The sequence below is a fragment of the Arachis duranensis genome, chromosome 1 (assembly GCF_000817695.3).
Source record: "Arachis duranensis cultivar V14167 chromosome 1, aradu.V14167.gnm2.J7QH, whole genome shotgun sequence".
Classification (NCBI taxonomy): domain Eukaryota; kingdom Viridiplantae; phylum Streptophyta; class Magnoliopsida; order Fabales; family Fabaceae; genus Arachis; species Arachis duranensis.
Window position 1 is genome coordinate 74252459 of NC_029772.3, and position 6920 is coordinate 74259378.

Here is a 6920-nt window from a genome sequence, read left to right on the forward strand (position 1 = left end):
CGTCGTCGAAGTGTAACCACATAAAAAATGAAAAAACAAAGATGCAACATAATAATAACTTGGGGGCCAGTAGCAATATAATAGCCATAATCTACCGTTTTTATTTAATCATTCTTACAATACCATCCATGATCGGGTTAAAATTGTCCCCCATGTTGAGCCACCCAATGACCCATATCCCAGAGTTCATGCTGAACATCGATCGGACGAGTAGACAGTAACCGTTAGTAAGTAATATGGATAACCAGTGAAACACTTATATGGCATGCATGCATGTTATACCGGGTAATAACGTCCCTCTGCCAACAGTTTGGTATCCCTACGGGGCTCTTGATTGGGAATTCTCTGAAGTTGTTTGATGAATTCATCAAGTGCTTCTCGTATACTGCCTGTGTTATGTTGTCTAAGACCCTTGCCTACACGAACCGCAAAACATAAGCCAAGACGCTTTTATGCACGTTATGTTGCATGGTATGCCAAAGTAAAGACGACGACAAAAGTTCTCGGGTTACCGTTTTCGGGATCCGATTTTCCCGGTGTGGCGACTCGAACTGGTTCGACGATGAATCAAGGTTGTAAATTGCCTGGTCATTGAAAGACACGAGCATCAGAAACCAGTGGCCCAGTAGTCCAGAATGGGGACATAAACCTGCACAAAATAAACACGTGTTGTTAGTCCACGGACGGCACTTGTTAGTCCTCCGGCTGGCTCTGAGCACCTTTGACCGCAGTAAGATCCTCCAGCTGTGGAGCTTCGTCCGAGGTTTCGGAGGCAGCTTTGGGTATACCGGGAAGCTACATAACAAGACAAAAGAGTGCCAACGAATCATTAACTTGTTGAAAGAATGTGTGTAGTACACCTGAGCAGAAGATTTACCTCAGATGTTTGCGGGGGTTGCGACTGCTCAACTGTATCTGCGTCATGGACCTCTTCGCATACGTCCCTGCATGAACCTCGTACGCGGTTGTTAATGCGAATATTCGTCTACCATGCACATGCAACGTACTTCATTTTGTTGTATTCTAAAAGTCATAAAGTAAACCTGTCTAACTTGTTGTGTGTGTCACCGTCGGAGCTCAAGCATCCTTCCTTGTCGCCCATTGTTGTTTGTGTTTCGAGTAATGGTGGTTTAGCACGGTAGGTGGGTTTATTTAATGAAAAAGTATAAGTAACCAACAAATTTTTTAAACAATGTGTGAACAATGTGAATTAATAGGGTTAAAAGAGTAAATTTAATTAATAACATTAAATTAGGGTGTAGTGTATTTTCATTTGATTGGTGGTTGTTCATGTTGTTCAAGATAGTTATTGTTTACCTAGCATTCCCCTCATTTAATTGAAAAGATTCTTGTAAATGCCGACGGTTGTTTGCTCCATTTTCGGGGTGTGATGCATTTATGTTTACGATGGTATGGTATTGTGGGTGGAGTCACAGGAATTCGTTAGTAATCGTCGAACGTGCGACAAAACTTTCACCCATATGGTACCTTTGTAAGCGGGATCGTTTTAGGGTCTGTTCCGTATCCAAAAATGAAAGCTCTGAGTGACACTATACTATGAAATTTCCTCTTGCAATCACTTATCCTGGGACGATTGCAGTCAAATCTATCCAAAACTGTCGACAGGCTTCCAATACGGGGCTATCTATGATTATGCTTTCGACCCCCATCAAATTTTAGTTGATTATATCGCACAGGTATGGGACTGCGAGCTACAATTGCAATGGGCGTAATGCTTTTTTGTGTACACCAGTACACCGTTAAAAGGCATTCGTTGGGTGATAGGACAAAGCCAAAATGGCAAATAAATTAGATGCCTTTAGCTATCCGGTTCCCATTACATCGTACGTATTAATCGGTTTGTCCAAAGATTGTGCCATACTTGTTTAAGCATATATATCCATACACAGTGTATTGTCCCATACCCTGAATCGACATATGCCTGCTCGGCTGCTGCACCTGCTGTAGCTACAGAGCTACCCAGGCCCTCAGTCAGCGCGTCATAAATTTGGCATCGTGCGCATTAAAAGAAAATTAGTGGCGGGTGTTGCTTTCTACTATCGTGCACGGCTGATTAGACTTCTCTCCTTCTTTCCTAGTTATGGCCTTATGGGCACCATTGCCCCCAAATCTCGTTACTTTTTTTCCATGGGAAAACTATAGGGTTTAATATTATTATTATTGTTGTTTCATTTTAGTTTTATTGTTTCATTAACAACCATTAATATATAAATTCTAAATCCTAAACCCTAACCCCTAAACACTAAACCCCAAACCCTAAACCACAAACCCTAAACCCTAAACCCTAAACCTTAAACCCTAAACCCTAAACAATAAACCATAAACCCTAAACCCTAAAACATAAACCATAAACCATAAACCATAAACTCTAAACCCTAAACCCTAAACCATAAACCCTAAACCCTCATCCCTAAACCCTAAACCATAAACCCTTATCCATAAACCCTATACCATAACCCCTACACATATACCCAAAACCCTAAACCCTAAACCCTAAACACTAAACCCCAAAACCCTAACCCCCAAACCCTAAACCATAAACCATAAACCCTAAACCCTAAACCATAACCCATAACCAATAAACCCTAAACCCTAAACCCTACACCATAAGCATTAAATAAAACATCCTAAACCCTGAACCCTATACCCTAAACCCTAAACGCTAAACCCCAAACCTAACCCCCGAACCCTAAACCGTAAACCCTAAACCCTAAACCATAACCCATAATCCATAAACCATAAATCATAAACCCTAAAACCTAAACCCTAAACCCTAAACCATAATCCCTAAACCCTAAACCATAAATCCTAAACCATAAACAATAGACGTTAAACCCTAAACCCTAAACCCTAAACCCTAAACCCTACACCATAAGCAATAAACCACAAACCCTAAACTATGAACCCTAAACCCTATACCCTAAACCCTAAACGTTAAATCCCAAACCCTAACACACAAACCCTAAACCCTAAACCATAAACCCTAAACCATAAACCCTAAACCCTAAACCCCGAACCCTAACCCTTAAACCATAAACCCTAAACCATAACACCTAAACGCTAAACCCTAAACCATAAACCATAAACCCTAAACCCTTATCCCTTAACCCTAAACCATAAACCGTAAACCATAAACCCCAAATCCTAAACCATAAAGCCTAAACCATAAACATTAAACCCTAAATCCTATACCCTAAACCCTCATCCTTAAACCCTAAACTATACAAACTTATCCAAAACCCTCAACCCTAAATCCAAAACCCTAAACCCTAAACCATAACCCATAACCCATAAACCTTAAACCATAAAGCCTAAACCCTAAGCCATAAATCCTAAACCCTAAACCTTACACCATAAATAATAAACCACAAAGCCTAAACCCTAAACCCTAAGCCCTAAACCCTAAACCCTAAACGCTAAATTCTAAACGCTTATTCCATAACCCTAAACCAAAAATTGTAAAGCCTAAAACCTAAACCCTAAACCAAAAACCCTAAACCCTAAACTCTAAACCCTCATCCCTAAACCATAAACCATAAACCATAAACCCTTATCCCTTAACCCTAAACCTTATGCCATAAACCCTAAACCATAAACCCTAAACCACAAACCTTAAACCCTAAACCCCAAATCCCAAACCCTAAACCATAAACCCTAAACTCTAAACCCTAAACCCTAAACCCTAAACTGTCAACCCTAAACCATCACCCATAAACCCTAAACCCTAAACCCTAAACCCCAAACCATAAACCCCAAACCATAACCAATAAAACATAAACCCTAAACTATAAACCATAAACCATAAACCCTAAACCATAAAACCCTAAAAGCATCAACCTTAAACAATAAACCCTAAACCCCAAACCCTCAACCATAAACCCTAAAACCCCAACCGTCACCCATAAATCCTAAACCCTAAACCCTAAAACCTAAAACCTAGATCCTAAACCTAATCCCTAACTTTGTTACAAAAGAGAGAGGAAATCACGCTACATTTCTTGAGGCCACCTGCCCACCTTCGTCCTGGATATCCTTATTCTTATTATTATTATTGTTATAGTAATTATTATTATTCTTGTTATCTGTAAAGTCTAATTTTTGTTTTCCATGTTTTTTAAATTAAATTTATTTATTCTGACATTTTTTTGTACATGGTTTAAGCCCATTAACCCTATCCGGACCCTATAGCCCCACCCATCAATTCCTAGATCCTCATCTATAGTTATAAGGCATCAAACTCAGGTGAGCTGAAGGAAGGGAAGATCGATAGTAGTTGGAGAACACAACGCGAAGGAGGATGAAGAGCAAAACTAAGGTTCTTGTAGGAACGGGTTTCATCTGGATCGGGTGCGAGAACTGGGTTGAAGTGCGGGGCGAATTGATTCTGTTGTGCTGGATCAGGTCAGACTGCTGGCCCAAATTTACATCCGACAAATGAAAATGCTTTTTATGGTCATTGTTGCGGGACTCTTTCCAGTGCACCGATTCCAAGTTCGTTGAATCTGGAACAAATGGAATTTATTTTACCTAATGTATTGTTATTCCTTGAAAAATTGGTGTTAATTAATCCTTTCATATTTTTTTGTACTTAAGGGGCCTTTACGTTTATTGATGTGATGTGAGTGATGACTCGTGGTAGCTATCCACGGAGGAAGATGGTCACACCCATCAATATGCACAACTCTACACACATGCCTCAACTATGTAAACTAGCAAAAGTGAGAAAGTGTAGAGTATACGCTTCCTAGACCCTACACACTTCCCTTACTCCCTTCTATTTTGGTTAGTCTAATTTGCAACTTTCTCACAAAAAAGGAAGAAAATCAGCCCAGACTATGGCAAGTCAGTTGGCGGATTCGTTGGCTGAGAATGGTGAGCAGGTCTTTCTGGATGATATCTTGATGGAGATATTCACCCGAATGAACCCGAAGACGGCGGCAAGATGCAGAGCTGCAAGCACAACTTGGCGTGTCTGACTGTCTTCCTACGAATTTTAGAGGGAGAACATGCTCGCAAACATCGGGAAACACCATAAGGTGTTGCTCCAGATTGGCGATGAGGAGACGTACTGTTTAAGAGTATCTTCCTGTCTTGTAGACTGTATAGACAGAGGAATAGTAGCCGCGCCAATACCAGAAGAACTGGGTCCTTCTGGATGGTGGTGTGTTATCGGCTTCGATTGCGGCATGGTCTGTGTCCAGTATAGCACGACTGGCTCTGATTTGAGACTTATGGTATTGAACTTACTGCTGTGATTGGCTCGGCAACTAGACGATCCGGTAGACACCCTACTTAGACAAGCCGTGATCGGATACGCATTTGGATACCGGGGCGGGAATTGATATTTACTACATCGTCCATATGTCAAAGAGGCACATTCTAGATAGGTTTTTGCATTGTAATGTCTTCAATTCCGCAGACGGATGCTGGAAACACGGGTACTTAAACGATCAGCGTCTCACTCACCTCGGGGATACCTCAGTGTTCCACCTTGGTAAGGCTGTGTGGGTCATCTGGGGTGGACGTGATGTCACGATTGCAACGCATGTGGTCGTTCTGGACGCATTCACCTTTCTTCTGAGTAAGATTAGGATAAACCGTAGCTTAATTCAGCATGTGCAGGAGATGCGTGTGCTCGATGGCATCCCACACCTGGTCGGATACGAACGATACCCGCATAGACTATCGACTATATGGTGCAAGATTGACTTGGAATCGATGTGCGTGGTCCCATTCTTGAAGCTAGGAGTTGCTGGTCAGTGGGGGGTTCCATGGAATCCTATGACGATCATGGGTGATCGTATGATCACAGTGCGAGTAAGCAATCACAAACGGAGAAGAGGTGCTAACGGTGGTTTTGTGATGGAGATTTCATTGGATCAGATTAATTTAGTTAGCCGACACAGAGTCACCGCAATAAAAGGTGAGTGGCCGAGTCACATGTCCGTTCAGTGTGTTATAGTTATCGGAGTGGGTTCTCTAGTTCCCTGATGGAGTGGCCGCTTGTGTGGTTTGATTGCATATGCCGTAAGTAGGCGGTCACTACGTAAATCCATTACGAGTACTAATGGACCAAATGTAATCGTTGTTTGTATTCCTGGTATGTTTAAATTATGCTTTTCAAATGGATTGATGGGAGTCGTGGTTTACTATAATTAGTATAATATATACGGGAAATGAAAATTATCTAATTAGATATTGAAAACACAGTGCCAATGAAAACAAATACACGCTACAGCTAAGGCTAAACAAATCGTTTGAATTAACAATGTATTTCAGTCGTCAACACAAAAAAAAGCTCAACTGGCGACTTTGATCGGAAAACAACCAACATAACGATCATGGACATCAGCGCGATAATCACGATTCCATGCCTCCTCGTCGTCGCAACACTCGCAAGCATGTTGTCTTCCCTGGTCATAGAGGCTGCAACGGCAGCCTCGAGCTTGGCATTCAGCTTGGCATTCAGCTTCATGATTGCTCCTAAATATTGGGCAACTTGCCCTTCAACAATATCTTCATCCTCTTCAGAAGATAAATAGTCATAAGAGCTCATGAATGGTAAAAAGAGGTCCAAGGGAATCTCTATGGTCTCTGTATGAGCCTCAGATTCCTTAAGTTCCTCAATTGAGAACTCCTTTTTGTCCTTGGGACGTCCCAAGAGGTTTTCTTCATTGGGATTCACGTCCTCCTCCTCCTCTATGCATTCGGCCACACTATGTATGGTTATGGCCTTGCACTCTCCTTTTGGGTTCTCCTCTGTATTGCTTGGGAGAGTACTAGGAGGAGTTTCAGTGACCCTTTTACTCAGCTAGCCCACTTGTGCCTCCAAATTTCTAATGGAGGATCTTGTTTCAGTCATGAAACTAAGAGTGGCCTTAGATAGATCAGAGACTATG